This window comes from Eptesicus fuscus, chromosome 1, assembly GCF_027574615.1.
Source record: "Eptesicus fuscus isolate TK198812 chromosome 1, DD_ASM_mEF_20220401, whole genome shotgun sequence".
NCBI classification, from domain to species: Eukaryota; Metazoa; Chordata; class Mammalia; order Chiroptera; family Vespertilionidae; genus Eptesicus; species Eptesicus fuscus.
Window position 1 is genome coordinate 127686697 of NC_072473.1, and position 15111 is coordinate 127701807.

General features: G+C 39.3%; 1 protein-coding gene across 1 annotated transcript in view; it reads left to right on the plus strand.

Moving 5' to 3' along the window:
* The first annotated feature begins 956 nt into the window (after positions 1–956).
* Positions 957–15111, plus strand: part of HUWE1 (HECT, UBA and WWE domain containing E3 ubiquitin protein ligase 1) — a 138630-nt gene continuing 124475 nt past the window's right edge. The window contains exons 1-2 of the mRNA XM_054713817.1: positions 957–1247; positions 4506–4642. The gene's annotated coding sequence lies outside the window, so the exon portion shown is untranslated. The remainder of the gene's footprint in view (positions 1248–4505; positions 4643–15111) is intronic.

Consider the following 15111-nt stretch of genomic DNA (forward strand, 5'->3'; position numbering starts at 1 on the left):
TGTATTAGAATAGAAAAGCTCACAATTAGAGCCAGATTGTATTCCAGGATTTACTGGAGAAACATTGTTGTCTAGACGGGGAAAAACTGCCATATTAAAAGCTACAAGCATTCACGTTCTCCCCCCCACCCCCACCCCCCAGGAAGCTTCAATTTTCCTTTGAGGGCTGACTCCTTTGTTTGGAGAAAAGCACTTTATTGGGTCTGTTGGTTAAGCCTCAGGAGTTAAAAATTAGTGGCTTTGTAGCTAGAACTAACGACGTGACCCTTTAGTTAGATTAAGATGGATTCGGGTTAGCCTGCAGTGCGGCGAGGAAAGGAGCATGGATATTACCGATATTTGAAAAAATATTTTTCCCTATCTAATGGGAAAAAATGTTATGTCATTGTTTGCATTTGCATTTGCATGCTTATTGTGAGACCGAACGTCTTTTATGTGTTAGTCCAGGTTAATATGTGATGCCTGGTGGCAGGTAACAATGGGAGACCCGTTTCTCCTCTTTCAGAATGGAGTTTGGCTAATTGGTACAGCTCTGCCTAGAAGCGTGAGAATAAACAGGTTGACTTTTTAAATTTTCCTCAAGCTCTAGGCTCTAGACACCTTAGATCGGGGGCGGAGGCAGTTTTCAGGACATGGCCGAGATTTGGCGCTGAGCTGTGTCATCGCGAGGTTTGGCAGCCAGCACCGCAGTGGGTCGGAAACCTCGTGGTAGGCGAGATCCCTGCAGGACGGGAGGTTCCTCCCTTCCCCCCGAAAAACTCCCAGTCATTTTCATGAAGCCCCGCCTCTCTCCTTTTTGGGAGTGCATTGGGTCTCGCGAGAACCCGTGTTTCCTAAAGGCGAGGCGCGGGCGGCTTCCTGCGGTGATTTCAAAGGTCTCGTAGAAACTAAATGTAATATCGCGATGGTTGTCGCGGCGCATGCGGGAGCCAATGGCGGTAGATTAACTCCGCCCCTCGACGCTTCATGAGGTTGTGCGTCATTTGCTTTTCGCTTCGCGTAGGTTGAGAGCGGAGCCGTAGCGACTTAGGCTTTGCTGGAAGGAGGGGGTCTGGGAAGGGCTGGGCTCTTGCTTTTCCCATCCGGTGGAGGTTCTCGCGGGATCGCGCAGAGGCATCCGCGGTTCAACTACGGACTGCAGCAGCCTGGGAGGCGGCGGCAGCGTCTTCGGCTCGTGCTGTTCTTAGCCCATGAGTTCTCGCGGGAGTGGCGTTACGTCCTCGTGGGATCCTTCGGCGGTGGCGGAGGTAGCTTGGAGGTGGGGGGGCAGTGACTAGGGTCGGTCCGCTTGCTGTTAAGATGGCGGCGGAAGCTTATGTCTGTCCGGCCAGGACTGGAGATTGAGGTGGCTGTCCGCATTTGTGACGCCTCTAAGGTATCCGACGTTAAAGGTGACGATTGGCGGAACGCCGAGGTGCTGAGAAACCGAACCTTACGCGAAGATCACCCCCCGTCTGTGGTCGGTTGAGGCGACACCATTTCTCGGCCCTCAACCGCGTGTGGGCCCGCTTTTGCCCCCCCAGTCAGTCAACGCCTCCGTTGTAGCCGCCGCAGTGGGCGGATTGGGAAGGGTGGGGGGGACGGGAGTCCTGTAGTTTCTGGGGTGTGTGGTTGGGGGTTAGATTGGGCCGCGGGGAGGACTAACGATGACTAGTTCTCCCCCCTCCCCTACCTTTCTGCGAGCCCTCCTCCGCTCTCCACCCCTGTGGCCGCTCAAATCGATCACCTAGTTTTTCTTGAGCTGGACTCGAACTCCCATGGTCTTTGACTACGAGTTGAAGCTTTGGTGCTTCTGATGTTCTCCCATTTCTCCCCTAATTCTGTGGTCCCATTGAATCTTCCCCATCTACATGGATATTTAAGGCTGTACTTAGGAGGAGGAGGCAATGCTTTTCCTTGTCATCTCTGTTCCAGTCCTACTAAGGAAGAGCTTAGCCCAAGTCCACTATCCCGTCCGATTTCCCTCTTCCATTGGTCCTCTTGACACAGGTGATGAATAGAACCTTTCCAGTTCCCTTCATTTATTCCATCTTTATGATGGAGCCATAGCAGCCTTCCGTTTTCTCAGGTCTTCGTGCTTTATGACCCCGATCCTAAGCACAGGGCATCGATTCCTCCAACTCTGCATGCTGTTCAAACCTCTCTTAGGCGGAACAGTGAATGGGTTGGTGGTTGGATGGTTGCTGTCTTTGTGACCGCTTCGTTCTAGGGGTTGTTAGTCTTTCCTTCATAACACCCCCCCCCCCAAAAAAAAATAAAAAAAACAACCTAAAAAGCTGTAGAGGGTAACCCTCCTGTAAACCAATTTTATTTTATTTTTTTTTGCCCTACGCCCCGCAAGCCCCCTCGAAAGCTTGGGAACTGCCCCTTACCTTGCTCTGAGGTCCTGTGACCTCATGGTCTATGGAAATCTGTCTTTGCTTCTGACCACCTCTCACATGCTACTCACGTCTTAATCCTTCTATTTCCTGTCCCCCTCTCCCAATACTCTTTTTCCAGCAGCTGAATTCCCTAGAGAAAAGATACTTAACTGTCGGACTCGCTACATTCCCCCTCCCCCACGTGCTAGAAAATGAAATAGCTTTGATAGAGTATCTCCTGCCTCTCGGTCTACCCTGGGCGACTTTTTTTTTTCTACTCCCAGCATTCATTACAAAAGGCAATTAATTGTCTATTTGTTTCCTTTTTAGATTACATGTTCAGTATCATTTTAGCCCCAATGTTGCCTAGATTGAGGAGACACCAACCTTCCCCAGTCAAGGGAAGGCAGCCTTGGTATGGTGGAAATACTGTGTGCTTTGGGTTCCTGTAGAACTTTGTGACCATGGTCAAATTACGTTTCATATTCTCAGGTTTTTCATCCGTGTAATGGGATGGGGACAGTAGCGCTTGTATTTGCTAGACATTTTGTGAAGTGCCTGACTTGTGGTTACTTTTTCTTAGTGTAAGAATATTTTTTCAGATACATCTGTGTTATGTGGCAGTTTTACGACCTAGCAAAGAATAAGAGATTTTGTTCCTTTAACTGTAATTTTTTCATATATTTCTAGGTCAGTCCTATCAGGTTTTTTTTTTTTTTCCCTCTTCATAGGCCAAACTATCTTCAGTGGTTCCCAATGTTTGGATATGATTCCCACCTGCATTAACCTTTTAGTCAAGGAATTTTAGTGCAGAATCACTATCCCAGAATAACCACCAGCCGTAATGTTCTTCTCAAGAACCCCCCCCCACCACCCCCTTTTCTGTCTTTTAGAAAGGGTGCCTGGTCCCCTGCTCCTTCCACCTACTCCTTCAAAAGCAGGCTGTCTTGTCATTTATCCTAGATGAGATTTGGTGCCATGCTTTTGATGGTGGTGATAAAGGGAACTTTTGCTAGCTAGTTCAAGTGTTCATACTGCTTTTTCCCTACCTGCCTTGTTTGGTACGTATATCTCAGGTCTGTGTAGGATCTGCTGTTATCCTGGGCAGGATAATTCCTATCTGAGAGAGTTTAGAAATGTTTGGGATACCAGGCTTCTTTTCCAAAGGGAATTATTGCCAGTTCTTTAATACATATATTACCTTGTGTTATTCTTTTGACATTTTATGTTTTCAAATATTCTAACTAAATAAAAGTGACTGTTCAATATGGAGGTAGTTTTCTTACTGTTCTGTTTTGATTAGACCAATATTAAAGTGAGTGCTTTTTTTCTACTTACCTTGGTGGGTGATGGGGTTTGAAATAAGAATATGATTATGAAAAGTTCGCCTAGGGTTAAAAATTTACTGTGGGTAACCATCCAGTAATTACCTATATGTGGGCACTAAAGTCCTTTGGAGGTAATAGAATTTTCCTCTTTCATTGGAGGTCAGGATATCGATCACTTTCTGTTTTTTGGATTTTGCTTTGATGTTCTTTACAATGGATCAGCAGTGATCAGAAATTAACTGAACTTTAATTTGACTCTTGTCATGTAGAACTAGAATAAATCTGGGAATGACAATCTAGGTGTGGCCTAAAAGGTTTAATATATTCTAGGTAGATCTCTCAGAGGAAGGAGTGGAAATACCAGTTAAAAACTTTGTCTAAGGTTCAGTGGCAAAGTTCAACCTGAGTTTCTAGGGTGTTTATCATTTGTCTCCTAGTGTGGCCAAAAAGCATGTATAAAGGTGAACATTTTTTTATGTGTGTAATTTTTTTTGCCAAAAATAATAAATTTGCCTTGGTATCAATTTATCACGAGGATAAAAAATTGGTTATAAAATAATCACTATCCCCTATAATTTCATTTGGGTTGAGAACTGAGTTGAGTTCTCAGGGGATGTTGTCAGATTAGAAGAATTGTTTTAGCTGTTGGTTGTGAATTGTTACTGCTTAAAGCAGGTCCTGAAAAATGTAAATTGATATGTGAAGGCGATTGCTTAAGAAATAATAACCGTGATTATGTTTGAATATTGCTATAATAATGGTTAACTCCCCTACACCCTAATAAATGTTTGTATATATCCCCCACCTTTTTTTGTAGGTACTTCAGTAGTGTGACCTGAGTGTTAGTACTCCAGAGGAACCAGCAGTGACCAGCTGGGTGAGGAAGGTTCAGAAAGCTGTTGGAGCAGTGTTGGTATTTCCCATCAGGATGAGTATGATTTGCTGTGATTTTAGGTTAGTTTTTTAAAATCTTTGTGGGTAGCATTTGTATTTTACTTCCTGGAATGGAGATGTTGGGGGTGTATGTGTTTTCCATTGTGTAATTGAGTTACTCTGGTTTCTAACATTGATCTGAAGTGGCACTAGTTGGTTCTTGTGTTTAAGTGGAGCTTTTTACTGAATTAAACTGTTTGAATGAATTCTGTCTGTACATGATTTTTTTAATTCACCTTAAGTATCATTCAAAAAAATAAAATTACAAGATTTGTCTAACCAGTTCTATTTTAAAGACCTAAGGAATTTTTAAACCTACAAAAATTGGGTGGTATAATGATCCCCCTGTGTACCTATTACCAGCTTTTAAGTTACCAACATGTAGCCATTCTCTTTCATCTATACTTCTCCCCACTGTCTCCCCCCCCAGCTATTTTGAAATAAACCCCTACTGTCATATTTTTATTTGCAAATATTTGTATCTTTATAAGGGCTGTATAGACCTAACCTGAAAACCATTATCACAACTCAAAAAAATTATGCTTTTTAAAAATATCAAATATGAAGTTAATGTTCAAATTTGAATTAGGATCTAAAGAAAGTCCATTTATCACAAAGGATTGATGTGGCTCTTAAATCTAGTTTAATCTGCAAGTTCCCTCCCTTTTGTGTGTTTTTTTTTTTCCCTTCTGAGTTATTTGTTGAAAAACTTGTCCTATAGTTTTCCCCACATTTGGTGATGATGATATACCAGTATAGGTATCCAACCTATTCTTGCTAATACGTTAAAGACCTTGGAGGAACTCATTATAATAGAACAATGGCAGTAATCTCCTATATCCCAGTTGGAGTTGATACTGCTGGCCTAGGCACTATCCCAAAATAACTAGTCATGGATTCTTTTTTTCTGTGGCAGAGTCTTGATTTAATTGATACCTGACTTCAGTTCCATGTCTTGGCCCTGCTTACTGCTCCACATGAAAAGTAGGCCTCCTTGTGGAAGAAGCTAATGTTTCCTGGATAATGACCTGATTGTGCCTTTGGGGTTTTTCATCATGGTTTCAATTTCCTTAGGTGGTTTAGTTATTTTTATACTATGTCATAATGTTGCTTTTTATTCTTTTGATGTTGGTATCTCAGCTACTCTGACCCATAGCTTCTAAGCTATTGAGTCTTAGTGATGAGTTCCTCTGGTTGTAATATACTTTTTGAAATGGCAGTACTAAACAGTTTTTGAGAGCTTGCACTTACATCCTGATTTCCAGTTACTTTACACAACTGTAGTTTTCCTGTTACTATTTTTTATTTTATTTCTTCTGGAAATGATGTTTTCCTACCCCCTTCCCCCCAGCATAAAGTCCTTTAAACTGTTCATTTTTAAAATATATATATGTTTATTGATCTCAGGAAGGGAGAGAGAGAAACATCAATGATGAGAATCATTGATTGGCTGCCTCCTGCATGCCCCCTACTGGGAATCAAGCCCGCAACCTGGGCATGTGCCTTTGACCAGACTCGAACCCAGGACCCTTCAGTCCACAGGCCGACACTCTATCCACCGAGCCAAACCAGCTCGGGCTATACTGCTCATTTCTTTCCTTGTATAGCATTGGCCATTTTGGGATCTACTGTCTTGTCTTTTTCACCGTCAGAACCTGAGAAAGGAAATTGGACAGACTCCAGCCAGCCTTTGACTTAAGCACAAATAGAGGCAGAGCCAAGGTCATTTGTGCCTACATGTAAAACGAGAGTGATTCCAAGTTGAAGGGGTAAAGAGGGTATACAGGTCATGAATGAAAGTTTTTGGGGTATTAGATGAAACATGAGTGTGAATCCAGTGTTATGGATCATGAGTTCAGACTTTAGTTCTTTGTTATTAATGGAGAAATCAGATCACTAGTTGAAAATAGACTGAGTATTAAAGAAGTGATTTCTTGGGAAATGCAGTGAAGTTCATTCATTTAACAAAAAAATTTCAAGCACATGAGATGTAATTAGATATTTACCCTTGTAAGTTTTCTGTAGTTAGAAAGTTTGAATAGGTCACTTAAACCTTCTGAGTCTGTGAAAGTAGGATAACTAGATTTTTGGCACAGAGCATTACACATAGGCATTTTATTATTTGAATTGTTTCCAGAGTTCTTAACAGTTAAACTTTATAATGGAAATGCTGTTGGATTTTTTTTCTTCTTCTGTTGTATGTTTTAAACCATGGTTTCAAAGTATTATTGAAATGCCAAACTTGGTTGCTCTGAAAATATATGTATGCTCTTTACAGTCCATGTTACCTCTCCTGCAGTTAGATCAAGTTAAAATCTGATGTGTGGCTATAACCATATTAGGCTGATTTACAATGATCTTACCATCTATAAGGTTAATAGTCATAAGCACTTGGGTTCTGGGTGTTTTGCTGTATTGTTCCCTGACTCGTTTTCTCAATGACTGGTTACCAGATGTTTAATATGTTAATGTCAGGGATAATTCAACTCCCGAGATTCTTTGGAAGCCTTCTCATTTGATGTGTCATAGGGGTTGAGTTGCTAAAACTTGATGTACTTGTTGACCAACTTGGTCTTCTGGTTATAGCAATGCTTTCAGATAGTGAAGGAGTGGCTCACTATGAGTAAAACAACTATGTATTTTGTTGGGGCTGTTAACCTGAGCATTTTCAACTTTGAGTTCCCTTAGAAAGTTTTTAACCATTTGGCTTTAAAAATTACAGTTGGTGACATGGATTGGTCCCAGAATGTGATTTTACAGAAAGTTGGAACTTGTTTTAGCTTCTTATGAATGTATCATTAAATAGAGATTGGTTTTGTAGATCCATTCAGTCAGGATTGCTAGTTGGGACTAGATGAATGTGAAAGTTCTTTTCAAACTTGAGATTCTGATTGTGTAATCTTAGATATTGAGAAAGTGATCTTTCCTTTTCAATAATCTTTAAGTAGTAACAAAAAAGGAACTAGGAGTAGGGCGATGCAAATTATTCTGGAATAATCATTTAGATTTTAAAGATTGATAAGTGAACATGCTGCCATGAATTCACCATATTTAGCATAACCCACGTTTTAAGTCCTTATAACTAGATACCAGAGATAATTACTCTGGAAATACTTGGGTGTGTTATATTTGGTGGCTATTTATGTCTTGGAACACTTTTGGGAAGATTGCTTCCACTACTAATTATTTATTATTACATTCTGCCAATTGAGTTTTTAAGAGATGGAAGTACCTTTCAGCACAATAATTAAGAACACTGGAGCCAAGATTCCCTGGGTTCAGGTTCTGACTTCATTTTTTCTTTTTTACCAGCTCTGTCATCTTGTGCAAATTATTTAACCTCTGTGCCACAGTTCTTAATCTGTAAAATGGTGTTACCTACCTCATAGGATTTTGGAGAAGTTTAGCAGAGTTAATGCATACAAAATGCTTAGAACAATGGCTCTAAACTTAATGGAACATCAGAATCACCTAGAGGGCTTGCTAAAACACAAGATTGCTGGGCTCCACCCCCAGATTTCCTGATTCTGTAAATGGGTAACGTGTTGAGAATTTGCATTTCCAACAATTTCCCAGGAGATGTTGGTGAGCTCGGGAACCACTGAAATAGAACAATGCTAGGCATAGAGTGTTAACTGGTGTGTGTGTTTTTTTCTAGACTACTTTCTCAGTCCCTGAGTAAAAATACTTTACTCTTCAGTGCTGTTTAGTACTGCCTTCATCTAGAAGCAGTTTTGAAATATTTTGTTAAAGCGGTTTTCAAAATATGGCCTCATCAGTATCAGCAGGATCACTTGGGAATTTGTCAGAAATTCACATTCCCAGGTTCCACCCTTGCCTGTATTTTTAAAGTGTGTCTTGCCTGAACTGGGGGCGTCTTAGACTCTTTGAACAGCTTTATTGAGATATAATCCACATCCCATACAATTTGCCCATTCAAAGTATTCATTGGTTTTTAGTATGTTCACAGTTGTACAACCATTACCACATCAGTTTTAGAACATTTTCATCGCTTTATGTTTTTATATGTTTGTCTATTCTGGGCATTTCATACAAATGGAATCATGCTGTATACAAGCAGTTTTCATGTGATTAAAATGTCTTTCTAATTGCAAAAAGTAGAATACAGATACAGAAAACCACCCAAAAACAAATTTATAGTTTAATTATTTTAAGGCAAACACCTCTGTAACTGCGACCCAATCAAGAAGTACAACTCTGCCTGTCACCTAGAAGTCCTTCCATGTGTCCATCCCAATCCCAGCATCCTCCCTCGGAAAGTATCTGCTATCCTGACTTTATAGTAATCACTTCTTTGCATTCTGTTATGGTTTTATTATCCAAGTGTGCATCCCTGGATAGTAATTTTCTTTGTCCGTTTTTAAAAACTCGATTTGTCTCTTAGATATCTATAACTTCCCTTTTTTTACTTTCCCCCCTATACTATGCCTGTTGAACTCAGACCATTTGACCTGTAGTTTCCCACAGACTGAAGTTTTCTGGTTGGATACTCAGCACAGTTCAACATGTTCCTCTGTCCTCTGTATTTTCTGCAGATTGACAGCTGGATCCAGAGGCTTTATAACTTCAGGTTCATTCCCTTTGGCAAGAATATTGGCAGTTTTGTGTTCATTCACAATATTCATCAGGTTGTAATGATGTCTTGGATATTTTTTTTTATGTTAACAGCTATTGCTGTCCAAAGCTTAGATCCATTAATTCATTGAAAGTGTCAAAATGGTAGCATTCTAACTCCATTTTATTTTCATATATTAGCTGGAATAATTTTATAAGGTTACTCAGTGATATAACTTATATAAGAAGGGCAGGAAAAATGCTCCATTTAAAAATTTTTTCTGGCCACTTATCTATCACTTTGGGCAAGTAACCTAACCCTGTCAGTTGCCTCTGTGGAAAATGCCATAGTCTTGGGGTTATAAGGATTAAATGAGAAAATGCAAGGTGTTAGTACACTATAGGTAGTCAGTACATAATAATTTCTTTAACATTCTATTTTGCTTAATGCTTCCAACAGCTCAGAGAGGGCAGTCATAGTGGTGAAGTGATAACCAGTTAGCAAAGCATGTCTGGACCCTTCAAGTCTGTGTTGGGATCATCAAATGGTGGGAAGGAATGGGGTTTGTTCTTTGGTCATTTGGGGTCTAAGGCTCTGGTCAATTATAATAGAATGTTCCGCCAGAGTAGTTTTTCACTTTTTGCAAGCCTCAAGAGTCACATTCATACCCTATGAAGTGTCTTACCCAGTTCTGTGGTGATGTGCAATACATTGGTTGCCCTGGTAACCCATCTATACAGCCCCCTATTGTTAAAGTTTGTTCTGTTCAGGGTTCTGCTGTAACCTTAGTAACCCATAATGAATCTTCCTTATAGTCATCAGTATCACTATTAACATATTTGATTGGCCCATATATTGCAGGTTAGAAAATAGGTAAATATTTCTTTTTATATAAAAGGACAGCACTGGATACATAGTAAGTGCTTAATAAATTGGAAACTTTTAAAATTAATATTCTATCTTTTCCCCCCTCACATCTTACCCTCTCTTCATTCAATTAAATAAGTATTTATTGAGTGTTTCTAAGTAATATGAGCTGGGAAGAGAAAATGAATGAAAGTTTGTCTCTGCTCTTAAAACGCACAGCCCAATTGAAGACTAAGAAAGACCATGTTTAAAGTTCCTTAGTCTTTTCCTTTGTGTTGTTTCTTCCCCTGCTTTGTCCATGCATAATATAATCTATTGTTTCTCAAAGTTCCTCTTAGCTCTGTATCCCTCCCTGGCCTTTGAGACTGCTAATATGTGAGAAAGCCTGCAATTGTCTTCTGTGAATACAGAGTAATATCAAGAAAAACCTTCGGGCCAAGATTAGATTCCACAGTGGCACATGTGGTTGACACTACACTATTAGTTTATGGTCTTTAGATGGATCTACACCTGGTCTCCAGCTTCTGTCCTGTTGCTTTAACTGTCTTCCTCTGACCTTCTCCTTCGCCCTCTATCATCCGCCCAGATGTTTGTTACATAAAGATAGGGGCTCCTTGTTGGCCCACAGACTGAAGGGTGGTGTGTTTTTTTTCTGGACTACTTGATTCTGGTCAAGGGAATATACCTAGCTTGCAGGCTCCATTCCCCGGCCTTTGTTGGGGCGCATGCCAGAGGCAACCAGTCGATTGTCTCTCTCACGTGATGTTTCTCTCCCCTCCCCCTTCTATTCTCTAAAAATCGATGGAAAAATATCCTCAGATGGGGATTAACAAAAAATAAGTAAATAAAATGTAGAGACTCCTAAACCCAGTTGATGATCTATCTAGTATGTAAAGAGACAGCTGTACTTCCTATAAGCTAGGATTTGAGTGGACCTAGGGTTTAATCACAGAATTTTTATTCTCATCTATAAAATGGTAATCAAAAAGCCTACTTAATCAGCTGTTGTAAGCATTAAAGTGAAATGATGTATTTTAAAATGTTTAAATTATAGAGTACCCTACAATGATAAAGCCATTGTAATTTATGTAAAATAAATACTTAATAGCTATGTTACTTGGGGCATATTATTTCATCACTAAGCCCATTTCCTCGTCCTTTAAGTGGGGCTGATGATAAATCATTCACTCAACAAGTATTTGAGGGCATAGTACTGCCAGATACTGGGAATACAGAGATAAGCAACTGGAGACTGGAGGGCAGCATGGTCTGCTATGGGAGGGAGACCTGTAAATCACACTCAAAGGGATCGGTACAATAACAGGAGTGAACAATATTGGCTGTAGCATTTTACAGGAGGGCATCAGAATGTTACATAGTAATTTTGTTAGGGTTAAACAAGATACATGAAAAGTACATCATGGACTCAAAATGCTATACAAGTTAAGTTAAATGTATCCCAAATGTATCAATTGCCTCAACCATTGTTTCATTTCCTCACAAGACTCGTTCTTTAGATGCGTTTATTTCTTTTAGCTTGATGTTATGAACTCCTGAAGGGTGTTATGTATTCCTGTAGTAGAGTAGCCTGAAACTAATACTTTTTAATCTGAAAGGATTATTTTCAGCCACTTTATCATCATTTTTAGTTTCTATTACTGAATTAATTTAGAAGAAATTATAAAATGTGTTCTTGTTTCAGAAAAAGATTCCTACTCCTACAGTATATTCAGTCACCATTAACATTTTGTGTTCTCATCTTTTTTAAAAACAATGTTTTTATTGCTTTTAGAGAGAAAGGAAGGGAAGAGGGGAGGGAGGGAGGGGGGAGAGAGAGAGAGAGAGAGAGAGAGAGAGAGAGAGATATCAGTTGCCTCCTGTATGCACCCCAACCAGAGACTGAACCTGTAACCTGGCCTGTGCCCTCACCAGAAAGCCAACCAGCATCCTTTTGCTGCATGGGCTGATACTTAACTAACTGAGCCTCATAGGCTAGGGCAGTGTGTTCTCATCTTAATGACAAGAGTAACATTTAAAAATTTGGGATATGCTTTTCCAAGAATAGGAACTGAAAAATGTCTAATATCAAGAATAGATACTCAAACTAAGCATCAGAAATGCAAATTAAGATATCTCTTTTAACCATTAGATTGGCCAAAAAAAAATTCTTTTTTGTAATAGCGAGTCCTAGCAGAAATATAGGGACAAGTCTGCTCTTAAATAATGCCCACAGTGGTATAAATTAATACTGCTATTTTGGAGATAATTTTGGCAAGGTGCAAGATAGTATTGATTATAGGATGCTATTTATAAGTCTTTTGTAAACTGAGGTAAACTGTTAATATTTATTTGGGAGGAGTGGTCAAGAAGAATTGGAGCTTATTCTATAATATTTGCATTTCTGTTTCTGAGAAATTTTAAATATACTGAAGAGTACAGAGAATAATATAATAACCCCTTTTCTACCCCTCCCTGAATTGATCATATTTAACATTTATTTTTGCCTCAAGTCTTTTAGAGGGGAGGTAATATAGGTAAAGGGGACATAATTTTTCGCCTAGTGTTCCCTTCCCTTCTACGAGCATTACCATGAATTGCTTGGCTTTTTATGCCTTGAGAATGGTATAAATTACTCATGTAAGTAGAAATTCAAAAACTATGTGCTGTCCACACAACAATCTGTTATCTCTTGTGTAATATTAAATTTACATAATATTTTAGAGTTTGTGAAATCTTATTTAGTCCTTTGTTCATTTAATTGTAACTCTTGTTTGAAAACACTTTCTTGACTTTTAAGTAATATTCTTGATGATTATAGAAGTATACATCGCTTATTATTGAAAAATACTGATAAGCACAGAAATCTGAAATTCTGCCAAAGATATGTTGGTATACAGTATATTCTTCCAAGGCTTTTCTTTATTCCTGTGTAGCATAAACATTTTTTTTAAAAAATAAATTTTAAAAATGTAATCCATTACCTTTCAACTTTCTAATTATGAAAATTTCCAAACATAAAAATACTGAAATAATAATAGCACAGGAGCATTTGTATATGTCATCAGCAGTATCCAACAATTTTTAAGAGCTTGTCATATTTGATATATATATGTATTTAACTTTTCTGAATCATATGAAGTAAGAATGACACTTTATCCTTAAATCCTTCAGCATGCATGTGTCAAATAGCACATCCTTGCTTTGATTAGCATTTTTATAATTACTAGGTGAGAGTTCTTTGTATATTAAAAGTACTAACCCTTTATCCTCTTGCAAATATTTATTGCTTATTGTTTGAGACTTTTATGTCAAATCTGGCCCCTTTTTTCTTTCCTTTGTGGTTTTTAGATTGTGTATCTTGCTTGGAAGTTCTTTGCCAAGATTACAAGAATATTCTCTTACCTTATTTTCTAATACTCTTACAGTTTAGTTTTTATGTTTGAGTCATGATGTGAAGTATGTGCTTTTTTTGTTGTTGTTAATCCTCACCCAAGAATATTTTTCCCATTGATTTTCAGAGAGAGTGGAAGGGAAAAGGAGGGAGGGGGAGAGAGAGAAACATTGCTGTGAGAGAGACATTGGTTGGTTGACTCCCACACGTGCCCCGACTGGACTGGTATCAAACCTGCAACCCAGGTCTGTGCCCTTGACTAGGAATCACACACACACCCCTTCAGTGCATGGGTTGACACAGTAACCACTGAGCCACGCCACCCAAAAGCACATACCTGGGTTGCAGGTTTATTTTCATCCAACTGGTTACCCAAAAAGCTCTTGTGTTCCATCTTGGGAAAACTTATTTGATCTTTCAGAATGTGCTCATCTTAAAAGTGAATTATTTGGAAAAGTCTAGTTTATGGCGAAGGGCAAAGGGGCGGGGGGGGGGGAGGATAGGGGACATCTTAATACTGTCAACAATTTTAAAAAGTTGGATTTATGCCAAGTAGAAAACTGGCTTGGTTGCCATTTTTCTCTTTAATTTTGAGAACAATTCAGATTAGTTGTGTTTAATACTTAACATTTATCTTGAACTGAAGGCAAAGTATAATAGTGTATCAGGAGATCTTAGTAATTACATTCCCATTTGATGATGTATGTTTGAGGCCCAGATTGTCCTAAGGCCGTGGTCGGCAAACTGCGGCTCGCGAGCCACATGCGGCTCTTTTGGCCCCTTGAGTGTGGCTCTTCCACAAAAGACCACGGCCTGGGAGAGTCTATCTTGAAGAAGTGGTGTTAGAAGTCAATTGGTGGCAGGGAACTAGACTACCTTTGCATACTATTCTTTCATTTTCAGCTCGCACCTTTCATGTTAAAGATATAGGTGTTTTAAAGCAGCCGATGGTTTACATGGTTTGGTTTCTTTAAAGAACATTGGGAATAATTATGTGCCAGGCTGTGTGTGGTACTGTTAAATTTACTCAGACAGCGGCAGTTATGTCTATGTTAGGGCATGATCTTTTTTCTAAATGCTTTGTTTTAAAGCTTTTTTTTAAAAAAAATCAATGAACTAATTTGATCTTAAACCTGTGAGGTTAGAATTATTTTCATCATACTGGAAGGAGCTTGCTATCATGTTGATAATTGCTATAAATAACTTGTTCTTCTACATCAGCGGTCGCCAACTGGTGTTGTGCGGACCATTGGTGGTCCATGAGGTCTGAAAGGTTGGCGACCGCTGTTCTAAACCGTATAAAAGAATCTTTGTCTCTGTTCCTTCCAAATTCATCTGAACCAGCTCAGAATAATTGAGATACACGTAAAATCTCTTGATTGTTAAGAGGCATGACCCAACCAAACATATTTAGTAGGCTATAAAACATGTCAGTGAGTCCCGGAGCATCATTATAGTTTAGTTTTTCGGTTCATGTCAGTACGTAGGGCTAACAGTCTAGAGCAAGCATGTCAAACTTGCGGTTGGTGAGCCGCTTGCTTCGAGTTTGATATGCTTGGTCTAGAGATTAATATGTACTTTGTCCTTCATATGCAGATAACATGTAGAAGGATGAAAAGACCTGCTCTTTTTTGCTTTTGAGTATGTGTGTGTGAT